This window comes from Dermochelys coriacea, chromosome 5 (assembly GCF_009764565.3).
Source record: "Dermochelys coriacea isolate rDerCor1 chromosome 5, rDerCor1.pri.v4, whole genome shotgun sequence".
NCBI lineage: Eukaryota > Metazoa > Chordata > Testudines > Dermochelyidae > Dermochelys > Dermochelys coriacea.
In genome coordinates, this window is record NC_050072.1 from 90,807,522 (window position 1) to 90,832,055 (window position 24,534).

Consider the following 24,534-nt stretch of genomic DNA (forward strand, 5'->3'; position numbering starts at 1 on the left):
AATGAGAAAGAATGGCCACATTGCCTACTTGCCTCATGTATGATGCAGACGAAGACCCACCAGAGACAGAGAGGAGATCACCAAGCTAACCTTCACTTATGAGCTAACAAAAACAAAATTTGAGATTATGGGCGAAATTCAATCCTGGACTAAACACGAGTTTTCATTGATTTCTATCCAGTTCAGAGCTGAACTTGGTCCTAGATCTACAGAAAAACCGTGAATAATCCATTATGACATCTAGCCATCAAAAGTGACATGTCTTGAGGTGATTTGATATATATTACAAAACTACAAAAAGAAGGATTCTAGGTGGACTCTCCTGAAGGTCGAAACAGCAGCCTGGATTTCTACATAGACTGCTTCCGCCGACGTGCACGAGCTGAAATTGTGGAAAAGCAGCATCGCTTACCCCATAACCTCAGGCATGCAGAACACAGTGCCATCCACAGCCTCAGAAACAACTCTGACATCATAATCAAAAAAGGCTGACAAAGGAGGTGCTGTCGTCATCATGAATAGGTCAGAGTATGAACAAGAGGCTACTAGGCAGCTCTCCAACACCACTTTCTACAAGCCATTACCCTCTGATCCCACTGAGAGTTACCAAAAGAAACTACAGCATTTGCTCAAGAAACTCCCTGAAAAAGCACAAGAACAAAATCCGCACAGACACACCCCTGGAGCCAGGACCTGGGGTATTCTATCTGCTACCCAAGATCCATAAACCTGGAAATCCTGGACGCCCATCATCTCAGCATTGGCACCCTGACAGCAGGATTGTCTGGCTATGTAGACTCCCTCCTCAGGCCCTTCGTTACCAGCACTCCAGCTATCTTCGAGACACCACCGATTTCCTGAGGAAACTACAGTCCATTGGTGATCTTCCTAAAAACACCATCCTAGCCACTATGGATGTAGAAGCCCTCTACACCAACATTCCACACAAAGATGGACTACAAGCCGTCAGGAACAGTATCCCCGATACTGTCACGGCTAACCTGGTGGCAGAACTTTGTGACTTTGTCCTGACCCATAACTATTTCACATTTGGTGACAATGTATACCTTCAAATCAGCGGCACTGCGATGGTACCCGCATGGCCCCACAGTATGCCAACATTTTTATGGCTGACTTAGAACAACGCTTCCTCAGCTCTCGTTCCCTAATGCCCCTACTCTACTGCGCTACATTGATGACATCTTCATCATCTGGACCCATGGAAAAGAAGCTCTTGAGGAATTCCACCATGATTTCAACAATTTCCATCCCACCATCAACCTCAGCCTGGACCAGTCCACACAAGAGATCCACTTCCTGGACACTACGGTGCTAATAAGCGATGGTCACATAAACACCACCCTATATCGGAAACCTACTGACCGCTATTCCTACCTACATGCCTCTAGCTTTCATCCAGATCATACCACTCGATCCATTGTCTACAGCCAAGCGCTACGATATAACCGCATTTGCTCCAACCCCTCAGACAGAGACAAACCCTACAAGATCTCTATCATGCATTCCTACAACTACAGTACCCACCTGCTGAGTGAAGAAACAGATTGACAGAGCCAGAAGAGTACCCAGAAGTCACCTACTACAGGACAAGGCCCAACAAAGAAAACAACAGAACGCCACTAGCCATCACCTCAGCCCCCAACTAAAACCCCTCCAACGCATCATCAAGGATCTACAACCTATCCTGAAGGACGAGCCATCGCTCTCTCAGATCTTGGGAGACAGACCAGTCCTTGCTTACAGACAGCCCCCCAATCTGAAGCAAATACTCACCAGCAACCACACCCACACAACAGAACCCTACCCAGGGAACCTATCCTTGCAACAAGCCCGTTGCCAACTCTGTCCACATATCTATTCGGGGATACCATCATAGGGCCTAATCACATCAGCCACGCTATCAGAGGCTCGTTCACCTGCGCATCTACAATGTGATATATGCCATCATGTGCCAGCAATGCCCTGCTGGCATGTACATTGGCCAAACTGGACAGGATCTCTACGTAAAAGAATGAATGGACACAAATCAGACGTCAGAATTATAACATTCAAAACCAGTTGAGAACACTTCATCTCTCTGGTCACGTCATCACAGACCTAAGAGTGCTATCCCTTCACACAAAAGCTTCAAAAACAGAACTCCAACAGAGACTGCTGAATTGGAATTAATTTGCAAACTGATACAATTAACTTAGGCTTGAATAGAGACTGGGAATGGATGAGTCATTACACAAAGTAAAACTATTTCCCCATGGTATTTCTCCCTCCCACCCCACCCCCCACTGTTCCTCTGATATTCTTGTTAACTGCTGGAATTAGCCTACCTGCTTGTCACCATGAAAGGTTTTCCTCCTTCCCCCCCCTGCTGTTGGTGATGGCTTATCTTAAGTGATCACTCTCCTTACAGTGTGTATGATAAACCCATTGTTTCATGTTCTCTGTGTGTGTGTATATAAATCTCTCCTCTGTTTTTTCCACCAAATGCATCCGATGAAGTGAGCTGTAGCTCACGAAAGCTTATGCTCAAATAAATTTGTTAGTCTCTAAGGTGCCACAAGTACTCCTTTTCTTTTTGCGAATACAGACTAACACGGCTGCTACTCTGAAACTTGATATATATTATACACTAAGTGTGCATGTGATAAAACCTCTCGACCCACCGTACTATCTTATTTACAATATAAAGATATATACTGTAGCTAAGAACAATATTGATATATAAACACCCATATGGTAAATTTATATCTATACACACACAATTTATTCTCACTGTACCATATGCCACCACATGATTTACTAACATTCAGATAGATCAAGAGAAAAAAGAACACAGCCAGCCAATTAAAAACTGACACTTACAGAACGGTTTGTACAGCTGCACTGCATCAAAATTTACAATACTTTTTTCCTTCTGTAGTGCAGTCAACCATAACAAATGCTAACATGACACAATTCACTCACAAATAAAAGTAAGGATTAACATTTTTATTTCAACCTAGCATAGTCATCAAACAGCTTTTCAATTTATTAGACTGAACTGTTCCAGAATCAGAAAGAAATCAATAAAAAAGGAAAAGGAAAGATTTTATGTGACACAAATAAAACAGGCTATAGAGCAGAGTGGTGAAAACTGTTTATTTCATTCAGTGAGGACAACTGTACAAGTTGCTTACTGTTCCATTCCCATTTACCAGTTGTAAGTTTTCTGGCCTTCCTTCTCTTTCACTATTATACTGTAACATTTGGTAAATAAGTTCCCATCTTTCCTATTTTAAACTTTAATTCTCCTTCTATCTTTATATAGAAAACTAACATTCCCCTCACCCCAGCAAACATACACACTTTAAGGCTATTTTAAATATTCAGTTCAGGCAAATGTAAACAGTCAAATAAATGAAATCTACAGAACTACGTATCTAAAAGATTCAAAGCCCCAAATTACTATTTAACATGACTTCAAAATATTAGACGTGGTGCAGTAGGAATCTAATCTACATATTTGAATGCAAAAAACCTTCAGAAGTATTAGATATGTCAGTATTTTTCCACTCTATGTTGGATTGTAACTGAATCCTGCTACTTTAATTCCAGTGCTTTGCATGGTGTGGTCCTTTCCTAGGTTAAGCTTTAAGTTGTGATGTTACCACACCTTAGCAGCCACTTGCTAACTAACATGTTTTAAAAGTCTAGTCTAAACAAGACACCTTACCTTTAACATGTACTAAACTAGTCAAATACTAACATCATACTTTTATTCCTAGTCTCGATGAATGCCTGGCAAATACGGTGTACAAATGTGATAGTCTTTGCTCCTGGGGAGCATTGTTTAGCTGTCAGGGCTTTGGCCCTTCAACCTGCAGAGGGGGCTTTTGGTGGGAGAACTTGGGCCCTCCCATTGCACTGGGCCCCATGAGGGTGATACAAGGGTCTGACACCCAGGAGCACATTAAGGCTGCCTTTCCTCGGCCACTTCCTACCACTCAACTATTGTCCAAAGTCTATCCCAGGAGGCTGTGAAGGGGGTCAGTTCACCGCTTGCCATCTCTTCGCAGCCAGGCATGACACGATAGCTCTCTCCCTCTTGGGGAAGCAGGTGCCTCCTCTTGTGTCTTGGCCTTCTGGCCAGGTCAGTCCCAAGTCTCTCCCCTTCCAGGATAGTCCATAAACAAAACACAGGAGCTGCAAGCTAGAAGTCTTTTCTCTTCCCTAGTCTGCTCACAAGGACACTCTTCTGCTTCTTTTCAACTCCTCTTCCAGTCTGTGCGTCTTTTGCAAGTGTGGTCGGACCAGGCTAGCTGAGCCCAAAGCAGCTCAACTACCAGTGTAGGGTTTGTATATTCAATCACAATCACAACATGTAGTAATCAGAGACCCTTTTTAGTATCACTTGAGCTGCTGGAAAAGGGCAATAGCTATTATAGCAATGCATTAATTTCTACACATTGATACTGCAGTAGCACACAAAGGATTTGAGCCCCATTTTGCTAGGTGCTCTACAAACAATACAAGACACCGTCTTTGATCCAAAGATCTTGCCATAAAGATGACAAGTGATATACAACAACTTCTGGGGGAGAGAGAGAGACAAATCATATCACTTGTATATATGTGCTCTTATTATTAAAAATAACATGTCAAATTGTCCCCATCTATACCTTGAGCCTTCATTAATGGGCTGATTTCTTATAGGCATCAGAGCAGAGGTTGGTCTTAAGGAGGTATTTGAAGGAAAAGAGTAGAGGTCTTATGAATCCATTCCAATGTAGGTCATTTTATGAATGAGGGGGAAGCATGAAAGAAATCTTTAATAAATGTTTGGTAAACTAAGGTATATTTGTTTAAAATAGACTTTATGAATATAAAATGAACTTTAAGATAATCCATCCTTGCTCATAAATTTGGCCCAGGGGTTCAGGTGGTGTTCAGTAATTAATGATTAGGGCCCTACCAAATTCACAGTCATAGGATTTTAAAAAATTGTAAATTTCATTATTTCAGATATTTAAATCTGAAATTTCACAGAGTTGTAATTGTAGGGGTCCTGACCCAAAAAAGGAGATGTGGGGGATTCGATGTTACTGTAGGAGGGGTTGTGGTACTGCCACCCTTACTTCTGCGCTGCTGCTGATGGTGGCACTGCCTTCAGAGCTGGGCAGCCAGAGAACGGCGGCTGCTGGCCAGGAGCCCACTCTGAAGGCAGTGCTGCCACGAGCAGCAGCGCAGAAGTAAGAATGGCATGGTACGGTATTGGCACCCTTACTTCTGTGCAGCTGCTTGCATGACACTGCCTTCAAAGTTGTGTGCCCAGCCAACAACCGCCGCTCTCCAGCTGCCCAACTCTGAAGGCAGTGCTGAAGTAAGGGTGCCAATACCGCAACCCCCTAAAATAATCTTGGCACCCCCCACCCTGTAACTCCCTTTTGGGTCAGGACTCCCAATTTGAGAAACGTTGGTCTCCCCCGTGAAATCTGTATAGTACAGGGTAAAAGCACACAAGAGACCAGATTTCACAGTCTGACACGTGTTTTTCATGGCTGTGAATTTGATAGGGCCATATTAATGACACAGACAAGTATCATGTACATATAAGCAGTACAAAATGCTCACGGAATTTACTATTGATTGCAGTAACCTCAAGAAGAGCTCTGTGTAAGCTCGGAAGATTGTCTCTTTCAGCAACAGAAGTTGGTCCAGTAAAAGATATTACCTCCTGTCCCATAGATTTTACTCGTCCATTCAGGGATGTAACACAAAACTGTATATACTTGACTATTAACTACATGCTGAAGTTTTAAAATTGGACACATATTTAGAATGTTTACATGTACAAATGAATATGGGACTTTCTGTACACATGTTGGGAGATTTTTACATGCCTCAGTCATGCCAGGAAATAAAATTATCAACAAATGACTAGAAGAGGTTAAAAAGTATTTTGAATAATAATGTTACGATTACCTGACAACCTTTGGCATATTTCTAGGTTGTACTTCAGCAGCAGAAAAAATAAAAATTTTTAATTTAAAATTTTTATACTTTACCAAAAAATTCAGTGCATGAACACTCCACTTTAGAGTTTGAATTAGTTCTGTTTTTACAGCACAGGGGTAAGATAAAATGTGTTGTTCAATATTATAGTGCTATTGTATTAAGACCAGAGATAGGTCAAAGGAGCAGTATTTAAATCAGATTAAGGTTAGGTTAGGGTTCAGGTTTGAATCCTGGTAAAACAGGTTATTATCACATGCTTAAATCAATAATATGGATCAAATTCAGGCCTTGTATAATTAAATGCAACTCCCACTGACTTCAGTTGAAAGCTCCAAATATCTGCTTCACCCAGTCTGAATCTGGTCTTGTAGCCCTCATAGTATTGAGTTTTCAGCTGAAAATACCTGTAGAATCCTAAAATCCAGTTTGACACATACTCGTTCAAAAATAAGTGTTTGTCATAATTCTAAGCCAAAGTGTTGCTGGTGCCCACCTGTTGTAATATGTACTCTCTTATCCATCTGTTTTTTTTCCCCTATAAGCAATCACACTGTGGTAAGTTCATTATTTTCCTTTTTCCCTTACATCTTTAATGTAAATTAAATTTCTCCAAAATAAGCACTGTAGATGGAATAGAACAACTCCTTCATTAATCCATGACATTGCTGATGTGAATTTAAGAGAGCCTCTGGAGGGTAAAGCACAGGGTTAAAAACTGTTATCCCATTATAACTCCATTAACCTGTCACATATTTTCTTCTTTATTTCCTTTCCTGTCATTATTGATGAGTAGCAAGGTGTTTCTGTGTAAACAAAAGATAGCTGTCTCCTCTCTAATTACTCATCATATCTGATTTGGGGAGCATCAAAATCTAAACTTGGTGTGTCCCATCTTTTTCTCATATTGAATGACACTCATGAGAAAGGAAAAGTTAATGAAAAAGGATAGGGGATTATTATTTTTTTGGTCACATATTCCCACAGGGATGGAGGCTTCCTGGCAGGGGAAATGGGGAGGCTGCATCAGTTGGGGATAGTCAGGAAGCACAGACCTGTGTCATGTTATGGTTCCTCAACCAGACCTACAAAGCAATTTTCGTTCCAGATGCTTCCCCAACACATCTGGTGGCATAGTTAGCTACTGGGTCCCCCCAATACTATCCTTTGCATGGAGAATTAATGCTAGTCCACACCACATTAACGTCTGCAGTTAATTAATGCAGACCATTATGTCATAGTGGACTTTAGATACCTTTGCAAGGAGCATGCTGTATAGGCTGGCTGCTTCTCCACTAGATACCTGCTTTTACTCACTGAGTCTCCCAACATACCACATGCATGTGAAGCCATATTGTGAACCCCTTATTCCCAATAGTGAGTCATTTGCATGGATATCATTGGGATTATTCCTGGAAGTTGCTGCTCACTATTGGGAATAAAGGGTTCACAGCCTGGTCAATAGAGGGGTGCATCTTGCAAAGCCGCCACTCCCTTTGTTTTTCCCCCACTCAGCTTTCTTTTTATATTTATAGCTACCTTCCACTGATGTGAAGGAAGCATTGTGGCTTATATCACAGTTATTTGCATGCCACTGGTTTTTGTTTTTTTTTTTTTTTTTTTACAAATTTAATCATATGACCTTATTTTTGTGCCTGTGAATTCCTCTCTCTTGTTGACCCTGTAATCTATTTTTCATCTGTCTCTATCATTTGTTATATTATGTTTCCATGTAAGCCCCGACCTACAATCTGATTCAAGGAGGTGGACTTCTGTGTCTGTGCAGTCTTGTTGACCTTAATGGGATTCCACATGTGTGTAAAGATCCATCTGTATGGATCAGATTGCAGGATCAGGGCCTAGATTGTAAACTCTCTGGGACAGGGAACCATCTTCTCTACATTCTGTTAGGCATCTGGCACACAAATATAATGGCACAGCAGATTTTTTTTAAATTACTGAATTTGAGTAGCCAAAAGAAGGTTAATGAAAAAGTTTTAATTATGTAGATGTAATTTGTAATTGCTAATGACAGGAAAGGAATATAGAAAAAAGTACATACTTTGGGAGATTTGGTTAATAAAACTTTCTGGAAAGTTTACCTGAGAGTTGCAATGGATTTTTTAAAAGGATTTCTGAAAAAAATTTAATCTTTTGCCCGTTCCTGGAGATGTAATTGGCAGACACAGTTTGAATAAAGAATGTCTGAATGCCCATTATAATTCAAAGAGGTAATGATTAATTGGTTCTCTTAGCTTTCATTTTCTTATGTCACAGCTTATAGGAAGTACGCTTCTTGCTTGGCACATGCTTATTATTTCTGATCAACTGCAGCAAGAATGGAATGGGGTCTTGGAGACAGAACTCTGAACAACATCAAGCTGCACAAGAGAGCTGCAGATAAATGTTTTCACTAGAGAATGATTTTCAGTTACTCAGCCTGTGGTGAGCAATGCTGATGTGAAGTAAACTTGAGTTAATGGCTGTGATCTTAATTTTTAACCCTTCTACTTCTCTCTTTCATAAAGACCATTGCAGAGGGAATAAGAGTATAAAACAAGGTGCACTATTAGGAGTTAAATGGATTACAGAATAGAGATAAGTGATTATTCTGAATATCACTCAACTGCTTTACTGTAAAAATGAAGGCAATATTTGCACAGAGATTTACCGTAGCTCTTTAAAATTTTATGACTGACTACGCAGTCCTTGTTATGCATTCCCAGGATTAACTGATCAGCTATGGGGATGTTCTTAGAATTTCATATCCTGACTTTTTGACTTTCATAATTGTATCAGAATAAAGAAAACTGGCATTTGCGCAATAACGTGCAATAATTGTTGCCTCCAATATTCTTCCTTTTTAATTTCACTGAAAGATTAAAATGTGAAGCTGGCTGCTCAGGGATATGGTCAATCATGCTATGAACTATAGATTTTATGTTACTAGAGAATGTGGATAAAGCTTTTTCCCATTAATTTACTGTCCTGACTTTCATTTAGAAATGTAAAGTTAAACAAACAAAAGCTAAGCCTCCCCCAATCACTTTTTTTTTTTTTAAGTCTATAACTGTTCCATTACTAATCATTCTATTCTGGTATTCGGGTTCTTATATCAATCCCATCACTGTGGTAACCATCAACTGGTGCACTCTAATACAGAAATTTCAGAAGTAAAGGATTTTGAAACCTTCAGTGTTATATACTCCTGATTTTGGGGGGGGAAGATGAGGGGAGGAGGTCTTAACATTTGCACATAAGAAAAAAATTGCAGTGTCTATAACACAGTAGAGCTTTGAACCGAATATTTTGGATTTGTAAATTACACATTAATCCATGGCAGATAATGCTAGTTGCCATTTCCATGTAGTCTTTGTCCTTTTTATGCAATTAACAAGCATACAGACATCAGATGTTAACCCTTTCCTAGCTGGTTCTTCAGCACAGGTGCAGGGAAAACCAACCACCATTTCACTTCATTTTGTTTCATTGAAATCAATGGACAATTAAAAAATTCAAGAAAAATGAAAATGTTAAAATAGCATCACTTAATCCTCCAGAGTTCTACTCCCTTTTTCTATGCAGAGTCTATTTGCTTACTTTTCTAAGTAAAATGAGTTTCACTGCTTTTTATTCTTAGCACTGCACACAATTCTGCTCTGGGCGAATGAGCTGGCATCTTTTTTGGCATGTACAAGTCACAGAATTGATAACTAAGTTCCAGCTGTGGAATCTTGATCATTGGTGATGATTCAGAATTAAAAAGAACCCAGCCAGACCTTTAGAGTCCAGGTTGAAATTTCCAGGGCAGATAGTTTAAAAATATTTTTTGAAACAGAATCAAGAGACAAAACTGGAAACCCAGAAGACTTATTTTTTTTTATGCTGTGTTACTTTTCAGAGTACAGCTGTAATTTCAGTCTTATGTTGCCTGGTACATTTAACAGAACAGCTCTTTAATCATCAATCAAAGTCATGGCATGTCAGTAGCAAGGCTGTAATTAATAAACTATTCCACTAATGGATATTTGGGGAGTAGATAGGAGAGGGTGTAGGCCACCCAAATAGCATGGAGAAGTTGGATATCATTAGAGGGCATAAATTAGGTATTTTTTCCACAAACCACTTGCCTCTCCAACTTTGTCTAAAAGTGCTCTGCAGTTCTCTCTGAGTCACAAGAGAGCACCAGTCATGTAGGCTGGCTGAATAGAAAGTGTTCCGACTATTTATGCATTTTCCTTTTGTCTCTGTGCTTGATTTTCCTACTCCTTGAAGACTTCTCCTCTCAGGCACAGTTCTTTCATTCCAGTCTGCATGGAAGCTGGAGATACAGAACCATTTTGTGACCCAGCCTGTAAAGTAATTCTCCCCACCTAACATTACTGCAGCCTCCCTTAAAGGAGTAAGCAGGTACTGCGTTCCCACTACTTCCCATCCAAGCAAGTGGGCAAGGAATGGTTGGAATGAAGACTCCACACCTCAGCATGCCAGCCTGCACTGCTAAAATGGCACACATCAGGTTACTTATTCCCAACATTGTGTCTCTCCGAAGAATCTTCCTCTTCTGCTCCTGGAGCAATGAAGCTATGCACCACTCATTATGGAAGGCAGACTGTTAAAGCATAAGCTAGCTCATAAGTAGCAGTTAGGGGCAAATTCTTCCAAGAAGGGAACAACATTATGCTCGCAAAAATGATTATAGCCTCCGCTTCTGCAAGAACCTGCATTTGCACAAAAAAAAACAGACAACAACATGTGCAAACTGACACTTATGCATGTAATTGCTCATTTTGCATATTAAAAAGAGCCTACTTGTGCACGCTAACATGTGTGCACATGCGAGCTAGTGAACAGGAGACTGCAGAGAAGTTTGAGAGGGGAAGAATGAGATCCCCCGCTGAACGAATAAGATGCGAGTAGTAATCTTGGGGTGAGTGAGTTTGTTTGGCTGTTTGTGTTTTTCTCTCTCTTAGTTTGAGGTTATTTAAAGTTACAGGGTCAGTTGGGATTGTGTTTTTGTGGACCGTTTGAGCCTTTGTTCCCTGGATCATCCTTGATCAGCCTCAGTCAGCCTTGTGATCACCCTCCCTCTGTGTGATTGAACGAAAGCGTAGGACCTACTTAGGAGAAAAGGCCTTAAAAGCCAGAGGATACACCACCAAGGGGACTGCACACGGGAGTTTGTAAGAGGAAATAGTAATATAATTGCTATGGTTATGAAGGGCAACATCACGAGTGCCAACACTGCTCCTGTCTCTTCCATTTGTATCCAGACAGAGAACTTGACCATGGATACCTCTACCTAGATCCCAGGGTAGATTTGTAGAGACTGTGGCCTGCATTTCCCACTCAGCAAGCCAGACTGTGGGGACTATCCATTGTGAAAGGTGTCTGCTGGTGAAATCTCTCAGGAAGCAGGTGGCAGAGCCACAGGAGGAGGCAAGGCTGAGGAGCATCCAGCTAGAGAGGACTGTGCTATGAGGGATTCATTGACAGTATTGACAGACATCTCAGGCTGAGGAAGCTATCCAGCTAGAGAGGACTGCTGTCATGCCACTGAGGGAGGAGAATATGGTTCTGTCACAGGGAGGACGATGGCTACTGGTTACTTTTGGCATCAGGCAGTACTCCACCCCTACTCCCAACCCACCCACCATAGTGATGAAAAACCATTACGCTGCCCTGGCAACAAGCGATGAGGAATTGCCCCCAAAGATGGAGGAGAAGAAGCCACATACCCCCAAGGCTGGGATGATCACAGCCACCACTCCCAGAAGGAAACATAGGGTAGTGGTGATTAGTGATTCTCTTCTGAGGGGGACAGAGGCACCCATCTGTTGGTCTGACATGGCACCTTGGGAGGTGTACTGCCTGCCAGGGCCCATATCCAAGGCATTATGGAGGGATTGTCAAGGATCATCCAGCCCTCTGACTGCTACCCCATGCTACTCATTCATGGGGCACTAGTGATGCTGTGAGGTATGTCCCTGAGCAGATTAGAAGTGACTATAGGGCTCTCGAAGTAAGGGTGAAGGAGTTTGTGGTACAGGTGGTGGTCTCTTCAATCCTTCCAGTCCCGGGTAGGGGCCCAGACAGAGATATTTGCAGCCAGGCATTCATCTCCAAGATGCAAGGATGGTGTCGCCAGGAGGGCTTTGGCCTTCTTGACCAGGAGATACTGTTCCGGGAAGGACTAAGGAGAGATGGGGCCCACCTATCAAGGAAGGGGAAGAGCATATTTGGATACAGACTGGCTAACCTTGTGAAGAGCGCTTTAAACTAGGTTCGGTGAGGGTAGGTGACAAAATTTTACAGGTAAATCAAAAAAATGGAGACCTGGGAGAAGGGTCAGAATCTGGGAGGAGCATGGGCCATTATAGCAGGGATAAGGAAGAGACAAGAGAGAACATAGAGGGGAAATCAAATCAGTATCTTAGAAGTCTGTATACTAATGCGAGAAGTATGGAAAATAAGCAGAACAAACTTGAAATGCTAGTTAATAAACACAACTATGACATAGTTGGCATCACAGAGACTTGGTGGGATAATACACATGACTGGAATATTGGTATAGACTGGTACAGTTTACTCAGGATGGACAGGCAGAAGAAAAAGAGAGGTGTTGTGCCTTATGTATTAAAATTGTATACACTTCGATTGAGGTTGAGATGGAAATACTTGTTGAAAGTCTCTGAGTAAGGATAAATGGGGTAAAAACAACGGTGACGTCATAGTAGGGGGTCTACTACAGACCATCTAACCAGGAAGAAGAGGTAGAGGAGGCTGTTTTTAAACAAAATCATCCAAAGCACAGGACTTGGTGGTGATGGCGGACTTCAATTACCCAGACATCTGCTGGGGAAATAATACAGCAGAGCACATATTATCTAACAAGTTCTTGGAATGTATTGGAGACAATTTTTTATTTCAAAAGGTGGAGAAAACTAATAGGGGAGAGGCTGTTTTAGATTTGATTTTGACGAACAGGGAGGAGCCGGTTGAGAATTTGAAAGTGGAAGGCAGCTGAGGTGAAAGTGATCATGAACTGGTAGAGTTTATGATCCTAAGGAATGGTAGGAGGGAATGCAGAACAATAAAGTCAATGGATTTCAAGAAGGCAGACTTTAGCAAACTTGGGGAGTAGGTAAATAAGATCCCATGGGAAGGAAATCTAAGGGGAAAAATAGTTCAAGACGGCAGTTTTTCAAAGAGACGTTATTAAGGGCACAAGAGCCAACAATCCCACCGTGTAGGAAAGAAAAAAGTATGGCATGAGACCACCCGGCTTAACCAGGAGATCTTCAATGATCTGAAACTCAAAAAAGAGTCCTACAAAAAAGTGGAAACTAGATCAAATTACAAAGGATGAATATAAACAAATAACACAAGGATATAGGAATTAAATTAGAAAGGCCAAGGCACAAAACTAGAGATATAAAGGGTAACAAGAAAACATTCTACAAATACATTAGAAGCAAGAGAAAGACCAAGGATAGGGTACACCCATTACTCAATGAGGCGGGAAAAACAATAACAGAAAAAATGAGGAAATGGCAGAAGTGCTAAATGATTTTTTTGTTTCGGTTTTCACCAAGAAGGTTGGTGGTGATTGGATGTCTAACATAGTGAATGCCAGTGAAAATTAGGTAGAATCAGAGGCTAAAATAGGGAAAGAACATGTTAAAAATTACTTAGACAAGTTAGACATCTTCAAGTCACCTAATGAAATACATTCTAGAATACTCAAGGAGCTGACTGAGGAGATATCTGAGCTATTAGCAATTATCTCTGAAGAGTCATGGAAGGCGGGAGAGATTCCAGAGGACTGGAAAAGGGCAAATATAGTGGTTATCTGTAAAAAGGGAAATAAGGACAACCCGGGGAATTACAGACCAGTCATCTTACCTTCAGTACCCAGGAAGATAATGGAGCAAATAATTCAGCAATCAATTTGCAAATACCTAGAAAATAATAAGTTGATAACTAACAGACAGCATAGATTTGTCAAGAGCAAATCTTGTCAAACCAACCTAATAGCTTTCTTTGACAGGGTAACAAGCCTTGTGGATAGGGGGAAAGCAGTACATGTGATATATCTTGACTTAGTAAGGCTTTTAATACTGTCTTACATGACCATCTCATACACAAACTAGGGAAATACAACCTAGATGGAGCTACTATAAAGTGGGTCCATAACTGGTTGGAAAACTGTTCTCAGAGTAGTTATCAGTGTCACAGTCAAGCTGGAAGGGTATATCGAGTAGAGTCCCGCAGGTTCTGTTCAATATCTTCACTGACGATTTAGATACTGACATAGAGAGTACATATAAAGTTTTCAAATGATACCAACCTGGGAGGGGTTCCAGGTGTTATGGAGGATAGGATTAAAATTCAAAATGATCTGAACAAACTTGATAAATGGTCTGAAGTAAATGGGATGAAATGAAACAAGGACAAATGCAAAGTACTCTACTTAGCAAGGAACAATCACAAAATGGGAAATGACTACCTATGAAGGAGTACCGCAGAAAGGGATCTTGGGGTCGTAGTGGATCACAAACTAAATATGGGTCAACACTGTAACACTGTAGCAAAAAAAAAAAACAAAAAACCATCATCCTGGGATGTATTAGCAGGAGCGTTGTAAGCAAGATGCGAGAATTCTTGCGCTCTACTCAGTGCTGATTAGACCTCAACTGCAGTATTGTGTACAGTTCTGCGTGCGACATTTCAGGAAAAATGTGGACAAATTGGAGAAAGTCCAGAGAAGAAGCAACAAAAATGATTAAAGGTCTCGAAAACATGACCTATGAGGGAAGATTGAAAAAACTGGATTTGTTTAGTCTGCAGAAAAAAAGAGGTCTGAGAGGGGACACAGTAAGTTTTCAAGTACATAAAAGGTTGTTACAAGCCTTTTACAAGGGAGAAAATTTGTTCTCATTAACCTCTGAGGATAGGATAAGAAGCAATGGACTTAAATTGCAGCCAGGGTGGTTTAGGTTGGACATTAGGAAAAATTTCCTGTCAGGGTGCTTCAGCACTGGAATAAAGTGCCTAGGCAGGTTGTGGAATCTCCATCACTGGAGATTTTTAAGAGCAGGTTAGACAATACCTGTCAGGGATGGTCTAGTTATTACATAGTCCTGCCATGAGGGCAGGGCTCTTGACTAGATGACCTCTCAAGGTCCCTTCCAGTCCTACGATTCTATGATTCGACTAGTAACACATTGAGTGAGTATTGTCCTACTCATACCACAATAGTTTTGATAGTTACCAAAACTCAGATCCACAAAACAAAGACTTAAGTTTTCAAACTGAATGCCTACAGTTAAGTACCTAAATCCATATGCAGGGACATACATAGCGGGCCACTACTGAAAATGAAGCCTGAAGTTTGCTGTGGAAGTTCCAAAATTCTAATAATTTTAGAGAGGTTATATATTAGCACACTAATAGTATGAGAAATACACTCTTCTCTGCCTTGTGAGAGTGCCTTTCTTGTACCATGTTTGTGGGTCCTTCCTCTTCCTTTCCATCTCTATTAAGATCCCTCATATAGCCCAGAAATCAGACAACCAAAGATCTTGTCCCTTCTTGGACACTGTAGTGGCTTGAAGAAAAGGAGTACTTGTGACACCTTAGAGACTAACAAATTTATTTGAGCATAAGCTTTCGTGAGCTACAGCTCACTTCATCGGATGCATTCAGTGGAAGATACAGTGGGGAGATTTTATATACCACACAGAGAACATGAAACAATGGGTATTACCATACGCACTGTAAGGAGAGTGATCACTTAAGATGAGCTATTACCAGCAGGTAGGGAGGGTGGGGGGAAGGAAGAAAACCTTTTGTGGTTGACAAGAACGTCTGAGGAACAGTGGAGGGTGGGGGGGGGGGAAAATAACATAGGGAAATAGTTTTACTTTGTGTAATGACCCATCCACTCCAAGTCTCTATTCAAGCCTAAGTTAATTTTATCCAGTTTGCAAATTAATTCCAATTCATCAGTCTCTGATTGGAGTCTGTTTATCAAGCATTCTTACAACTACAATACCTACCTGCTGAAGTGAAAAAACAGATTGACAGAGCCAGAAGAGTACCCAGAAGTCACCTACTACAGGACAGGCCCAACAAAGAAAATAACAGAATGCCACTAGCCATTACCTTCAGCCCACAACTAAAACCTCTCCAACGCATCATCAAGGATCTACAACCTATCCTGAAGGACAACCCATCACTCTCACAGATCTTGGGAGACACGCTAGTCCTTGCTTACAGACAGCCCCCCAACCTGAAGCAAATACTCACCAGCAACCACACAACAGAACCACTAACCCAGGAACCTATCCTTGCAACAAAACCCGTTGCCAACTCTGTCCACATATCTATTCAGGGGACACCATCATAGGGCCTAATCACATCAGCCACACTATCAGAGGTTCATTCACCTGCACATCTACCAACGTGATATATGCCATCATGTGCCAGCAATACCATGTACATTGGTCAAACTGGACAGTCTCTACGTAAAAGAATAAATGGACACAAATGAGATGTCAAGAATTATAACATTCAAAAACCAGTCGGAGAATGCTTCAATCTATCTGGTCACTCGATTACAGACCTGAGAGTGGCTATCCTTCAACAAAAAAAACTTCAAAAACAGACTCCAATGAGAAATGCTTAATTGGAATTAATTTGCAAACTGGATACAATTAACTTAGGCTTGAATAGAGACTGGGAGTGGATGGGTCATTATACAAAGTAAAACTATTTCCCCATGTTATTCCCCCCAACACACACACCTTTCTCAGACATTCTTGTCAACTGCTGGAAATGGCCCACCTTGATTATCACCACAAAAGGTTTTCTTCTTCCCCCCCCACCCTCCCTACCTGCTGGTAATAGCTCATCTTAAGTGATCACTCTCCTTACAGTGTGTATGTTAATACCCATTGTTTCATGTTCTCTGTGTGTGTATATATAAATCTCCCCACTGTATTTTCCACTGAATGCATCCGATGAAGTGAGTTGTAGCTCAAGAAAACTTATGCTCAAATAAATTTGTTAGTCTCTAAGGTGCCACAAGTACTCCTTTTCTTTTTGCAAATACAGACTAACACGGCTGCTACTCTGAAACCTGTGGTGGCTTGGAGTGATTCCTCCCTGGCAGATGGAGGCCACTCCACCTCTCTATGCCACCTATCGGCTGATGGCCAACTGACAAGGAATTACCATGGTATGTGCCAATGGGGCAGAACAGGGCAATTATCAGTCTTCAACCCAGCTGTATCTTTGGGCAGACTGAGTCAGGCTCAAGCCCCCTGGGCAGGGCAGAGCAACTGCAGTCTATGGCTCATCTCCCTGGGTAGGGCCAACAGCAAACAAATGGAGGCCATCTGGCCTAAAGTGGGTAGGCTGCCACCCAGGAGTGGGGCTGGCAGCAGAGAGGAGGAGGACCCAGGCCCAACCTACTCCATCAAGTCCCAGCCCAAAGCCCTACCAGTGGCAAGTAATCCTTTCCTGGGTCAATAGGGATCCTCCCGAAACACACCGACTCTGGTTTCGGCAAACACAACCAGACTAATGTCTGGTTGCTCTGGGCTACTTCTTATCGCTATATGTTTGAAGGGCTTCATCGCTCACGGGCCCTCAAGCTCCTCGGGGTACTCGGCAGCTCCTCGGGGAATTCCTCCGGGACAGGGGTTGGTACAGCTCAGTCCCTGGCTCAAAGCAGAGGCATCCAACTCCTTCCCTGGCTCTCCCTCAACTGAGCTAGAGGCCTCGCATCTTATACTTCCTGTTCCACAGCCTCTGCTTCTGGTGCAAAGGGTGGGCCTGGCCTGGCTGCATCCACCAGAGGGCAGGGAGTGATTCCTCTCTGTCAGCGTGAGAGGGAGGCCACACCACCTAGCTACAGACACAGTTCCTGAATTCAAGTACCTGGTTGTTTAGATTCTGTGGTCGTCTCTCTCTGCTCCTCGGTTCACAGCATGAAAGAGCAGCTGGAACCTGCAATGAAAAGAAGTGGCTCATAGTGGGAGCACAGGGTGGGACAGGAGAAGTATTCATGGAGGTAAAAGAAGTGGAGCTAGATTAGGACTTGCTCTAGACAAGAGTCCTGAGCTGGCCAAGCCTCCAAGCACCAGAAATCCTCCCTGCTCCTGCTATGGCACCATCAAGTGACCACCAAACCAACCCATAAAACGGACCTTTCACGGAATCAGTGTCACAGACAGCATTAAAATTGACAATGCCTGGCTCCCAGTCCTATCCTCAGACTCTCTCGCCCTGAATGAAAAGGCTTACAGCGTCACCCTGTTCTTCATGCCACTTTGCAGTACTTTAGCTAGCAAGAGTAGGATAAAATCCATTCAAGCAAGAGTAGCACAGTGGAGAGCAAAGGCACACATGTTAATATCTGTATAATGTATGTGAAGTCGGAACACCCAGATTTGCTGACAAGCTGATTTATTTTCCAGCAGTACATATGATCTGTAGTAATGGGATATTACTGCAGCAAAGTTCATTTACTTAAAGTAAAATAACCACAGCCCACACCTATTCAAAAATTCTGTACTAATTCAGACAGGCCTTTATGTGCTGAACTTGTATTCTCTGGCACCACTGTTAATATTTAAAGGGATTTAAATGCATGCCATTAATAGAAAATGAAGAGATTACTGGTAAAATAAGAACATGAAACAGCAGAGACCTTTCCTGATTCCAGAACAACTGACTTTAGATTGTAGACAAGAAAAGACTGTATTTGTGAAAAAAAATTTAGCTAAATATGAGAAAAAATTGTTTTGCTTTAAATATATAATTAAGTATTCATAGAATGGCAAGTATCCAAAAAAGCACTCAGAGGAGTTTTCCATCCCTTCTGCAGCCTGTGGCTTGCTTGCAGTTTTTGTCCTTATGGGGAATGGTAGGAAGTCAAGAAGTTTATCAACCACTTATATTTCTTATTCCTTTCTAGCCTCAAATATGAATTAAGCCCTGTCTATACTAGAATATAATAATGGCCATCCTGGGTCAGACCAAAGGTCCATCTTGCCCAGTATCCTGTCTTCTGACAGTGGCCAATGCCAGGCACCCCAGAGGGAATGAACAGAACAGTTAATCATCAAGTCATCCATCCCCTGTCACTTATTCCCAGCTTCTGGCAAACAGAGGCTAGGGACACCATCCCTGCCCATCCTGGCTAATAACTATTGAAGGACCTATCCTCCAGGAACTTATCTAGTTCTTTTTTTGAACGCTGTTATAGTCTTGGCCTTCACAGCATCCTCTGGCAAAGAGTTCCACAGGTTGACTATGCGTTTTGTGAAGAAATACTTCCTTTTGTTTGTTTTAACCTGCTGCCTATTAATTTCATTTGATAACCCCTAGTTCCTGTGTTATGAAAAGGAATAAATAACACTTCCTTATACTTTCTCCACACCAGTCATGATTTTATAGACATCTATTATATCCCCCCTCAGGTGTCTCTTTTCCAAGCTGAAAAAAGTCTCACTCTTATTAATAGCTCCTCACATGGAAGCCGTTCCATACCCCTAACAATTTTTGTTGCCCTTTTCTGAACCATTTCCAATTCCGACATATCTTTTTTGAGATGGGGTGTCCACATCTGCATGCAGTATTCAAGATATGGGTGTACCAAGGATTTATATAGATGCAATATGGTATTTTTCCATCTTATCTATCCCTTTCTTAATGATTCCCAACATTGTTTGCTTTTTTTGACTGCTGCTGCACATTGAATGGATGTTTTCAGAGAACTATTCACAATGACTCCTAAATCTCTTTCTCGAGTGGTAACAGGTAATTTAGACCCCATCATTTTATATGTATAGTTGTGATTATGTTTTCCAATTTGAATTACTTTGCATTTATCAACACTGAATTTCATCTGCCAATTTGTTGCCCAGTTACGCAGTTTTGTGAGATCCTTTTGTAACTCTTCGCAGTCTGCCTGGGACTTAACTATCTTGTAAAAAAGTTGCACTAGTTTAACCAGATCAATTTAAAATCAGTTTAGTGAAAAACCGTAAATGCTCTGAAGGCTTGTCTACACTCGGACATTTACCAAAATAATTATTCCAGAATAGTTATTTTGGTAAATATCCAAGTGGAGACAAACCCTAAATTTAACCCTTGCTTAAATAGTTTTAGCTTGCAGTAATCAACCTCAGGTTGCCCATAACCAGCTAACACCATTTAATGAGTGTTAAGATGCATCTACAGTAGCTGCTAAGTAGTGTTTAAAATTTTATTGACTAACTCAAGTTTTAGACACACTGAGAACCTCAAAGACATTGTTTTAGGCTGTTTGCAGATTCAGGAAGATGATAATGCATTAGTAAACATTCAGGTGACATTTTCAAGGTTTTCTTTAAAAAGAAAAGGAGTACCGGTGGCACCTTAGAGACTAACAAATTTATTAGCATAAGCTTTCGTGAGCTACAGCTCACTTCAAGCTTATGCTCTAATAAATTTGTTAGTCTCTAAGGTGCCACCGGTACTCCTTTTCTTTTTGCGAATACAGACTAACACGGCTGCTACTCTGAAACAAAGGTTTTCTTTGCAACCAAAAAGGCTAGACTTTTTTTTTTTTTTTAAGTGAAAACCTAGATTCTCAAGCAAAATTCTGCAGCAAAGGACAGATTCTATAGGTGTGGAACTACACAAAACACACAATCCTGAACATAGAAAAACAGATCACACAGTGTCCAGCACAAGACAACCACAAACACTAAAGACCAAGTCTTGCCCTCCTTCCTCATGGAACATATAAAAATATTGATTGCACTATGTGGTTCCACTTTTGTGGGAAGGGGGACAGGCTGCTCAGTAGAGCCCTGCAAATTCACATATATTTGCAGATCAGATGCAGATACAAATTTTGTATCTGCACACTACACTTCTGCAGCCTATGTGCACCTATCACCACCTAAATGAATACCAGAGGACGGTCCAACTGGGGCAATATGCAAAGGGTGGGCTTGGCAGCAGGCCTGGCAAGAAGAGAGGGTGTAACAAGGAGATCCATGACTACATGGATCCATACATCCCTAACTCCCTGTATAGGGCGGCACAGTGACTACTGAAGCTACTGCCCATAACTGCAGTAGAGGCACAGCTGTGCTGGGTTGCCACTGCTTTGGAGACCCCAGCCTGAAACTCAAAGAAAATCCCTTAGCAAAACCCACCTAATCACAATGTGTGCCAAAGTGGTAGGATTAATGACATTTCATCACCATTTTCTGCAAACATACTGAGAACCTAAAAGTCATTGTTTTAGGCTGTTTCTGAGAAAGCTAAAGTGGAAAGATTAATGCCACTACATCTCCATCTTTTGCAAAGTGTGGGAGCATAATAAGAATCCAGTAAAAGAAGAAGAGGGAACGGAAGAGTGAGTACAATGAATAAAGTGTTATTTGGAATTACAAATGGTTCCATTTCAACAAAACAGTTTAAAAAACATTTCTCTGTACTGAACAGGCACGTCATTCACATGTTTTCAGATTAGTACATCTACTAGAGGAAGGAATCTGCCATGTATAAATGTATGTCACTGATATGCTTGAATTGTTACTCCTGTCTCTAAATTAAATGTTCATAAGGGAACAAACATTTTACGGGGCTACCTGGTCCACAACTAGGGATTCTAGGAATTACAGTAATACAAATAAATAATAATAATGTTCACTCTTCCACTTACTTGGACCATCATGTATTAAAGAGGTCTCCAGTGCACTGGGTTTGATAACTCTTTTGAGGAAAAAGAAAAATGTGGATGCTTGGAACAGTCTTGTGTGACTAGAAAATGATTGCTGGTGTACTGTTATGCGATACGTGGAACAAATGAGCATTGCCACCTGGTGGTAAACTTGTGCAACCAAGCGATTCTATAACTGAAAGGAAAATCAAGATTTTAAACTGAAGAGATTTTGTTTAAATGGAAATGCCTATAACTAAACACCAAATTTAATTTTTCATACATTATAGTTTTTAAATGATTTTATCACAATCCTTTGTGAAATTGCGTCCTATTCTTTGATGGGAAGAACTTCATATTAGCACTGAGTGGAGCTGGAGGAGCAGGAGAAAATCTACATGATTAGCAGACTCCTCTTTTTTTAAAGAGATGTGCGTATCATCTGGGAAACGTGCTTTGCCCTGAAGCACACCCCATGCAATCCTATTCCATAGAGATGCACAGGGGTGTAACTAAGATCAGAATCTGGCCCACAGTCTTCATAAGGATAACTTTATAAAGTGAGAGAATAGCTTTAAGATCTACATATAACAACCACTCTAAGTGCTGGATGTCTGATGTTGGCTTATTCAATGTGTCCAGCCATTGTGATAGCCATTATGTAAATTAATGAAATATTTTAACTATAGATGGAGAAATTGAAACCCTGGCTTCCTGTTTGAAGTAATTTGCCCATGGTCTGGCAGCAAGTGTGTGACAGAAGTGAGAATAATACGCACATCTCGTGACTCCAAATCTTGTGCCTTACCTGTGTATCTATGCACATGCTCCTCACTGCAGTATCTGAGTACCTTCACTGAAGTCTGAGAGCACTAGATTGTGGTCACTATATTACTTGGTGAATTGTTCCTCATTATGTATGTTTCTCTCTTCACTGGTGAGATGTGCCCCTCACCCCGTAAGCTGTCAATGATGCTTCTCTCTTTACGAGAACAGAATGCAATTTTTCTGTGATTCATCCAAAGGAGCCAGGTAACTTAAATTATGTTAAAGAAAGAAAGAAAGAAAGAAGAGGGGACAGGGGAGAGACTGTGGCACATGATGGCAGAATAGAGCTTTTAATGGTGTGGCAATACATTTCCATATATCGAAAAAAATGCATCTCCAGTTTGGTGTGTTGTGCTCTTCCAAATAATTTCTTCTTCTGACATTAACATGGTACTACATCAGTAGCAGCAGATCATATAGTGGACCAGTATGAATAAAAATCAATTTTTTTAAAAAAATTTTTAAAATGATTTTTGAGGAAAAAAACTAGCTAAAGATAGCTTTGAGCTATAATGTATCTTAATTAAAACCATCTCATCATGGAATAGGGATTATAAATTCTAATTAGATAGTATGAGACAATATATTCATGTAATGTTTAAGAAAAGTTTTGTAAAGGAGTTCCAATAATTCATGGATTAGGGACCCAATTTTATGGGGTTCTAGAGGCTTCTGTATAGATTATTTAGGTTCATCTTTCTATCTACCCAATGGGACTCAGTACTCAGTCTAGAACAAACCATCAGAGATGCTTAGTTTTGCAGTTCTGAAACTGTGGATTTGTGTCTCCAGAGGTAGCATACTTGTTAACAGCAAAAATGTTTTAAAATAAATAAATAATATATAGTGGTGAGAAATAACAGACCAACTCTATTGTCCCTCTGCAAATTTGTGTACACAGTCAATCCCTTACCTCTCTCTAAAAGTGCAAAGTTTCAAAAAGTTCAATGAATAGAAGATTGCTGGGGGTGGAATAGATCTGGACAAGGAGAAGAAGTCTGGAGATAAATGTGAGAAGCGAGAGACATATGCTTTTTCTGTTAAAATATTATATGTTTGCTGTTGAAGAAAAAAATCCAGAATACTTAACATTGATGTTTTGGTTAAATAAAACAATTTAAAATGTCTCTGTTGAATTGGAGTTAGTTCACCTCCCAGTGATTTCATAAATATCTGCTTCAATTACCTTTGGTAAATGAAATAACCAATCATTCATTCATTTTGTGATATAGCTGTAAAACTAATCTGAAAGTTTTCAAAATAAATCACTGTTTAAAAATGTATAGTGTGTACCTTCTAAAAATGAAACCTACATCTATCTCTGAGTTGTGAAGAATACGTATTAAGGTAATAACAACCAACAAGAATGCACTTTTATGTAGAAAACCATGATTAAATCAAGTCTTTCTGACTAGTGATTTAAATCAATTTGATTTAAATCAAATCCACCCTGTACTGGACCTTCTGAACAGGCCAAAGGTCATATAAAGGCTAGCATATGAAGATGGCTGCAGTACAGGCAGTCAACAAGCTGGATTTACAACCAGTTTTTCCTGCAATTTTATAAAGATATCAGTCACTACATAAAAAAACTTGCCATTAAGGTTAATGAAATTATAAAGCTATTTATTGAGAGTAGTATACATTTTTGCTTCATCAAAAAAGTATCAGAAACAGCCTAAGAATCTAAATATCTTTAGTCGTATACTTTGTATGGAGTATGTATTAACAAATATGCCAAGAATCAGCAGAAGGTTTCCTGCTCTTCAGAAGAAGTGGGCTTGTAGGCGCTCAGTTTCCAAGCTACTTATGAGTAGAACAGATAAGTCAAATACCAGTTAGTGGTACTCCAGAGAAAGAAGCTTGAACTAGGATTTGCTGTCAAGAATATACCTAATTATTAGGTACAAAAGCCTTCTCCTAAAGCATTTTCAGACTAAGTCTTTCCTATACTTCATAGTTCTAAACCT

The 24,534-nt window shown here is 40.7% G+C and overlaps 1 protein-coding gene across 1 annotated transcript in view; it reads right to left on the bottom strand.

The window, feature by feature from the left end:
* The window catches only part of LOC119856417 (aminopeptidase O (putative)), a 372,700-nt gene that overhangs the window by 333,261 nt on the left and 14,905 nt on the right, over positions 1–24,534 (bottom strand). Inside the window, exon 4 of the mRNA XM_043515026.1 lies at positions 17,956–18,024. The gene's annotated coding sequence lies outside the window, so the exon portion shown is untranslated. The remainder of the gene's footprint in view (positions 1–17,955; positions 18,025–24,534) is intronic.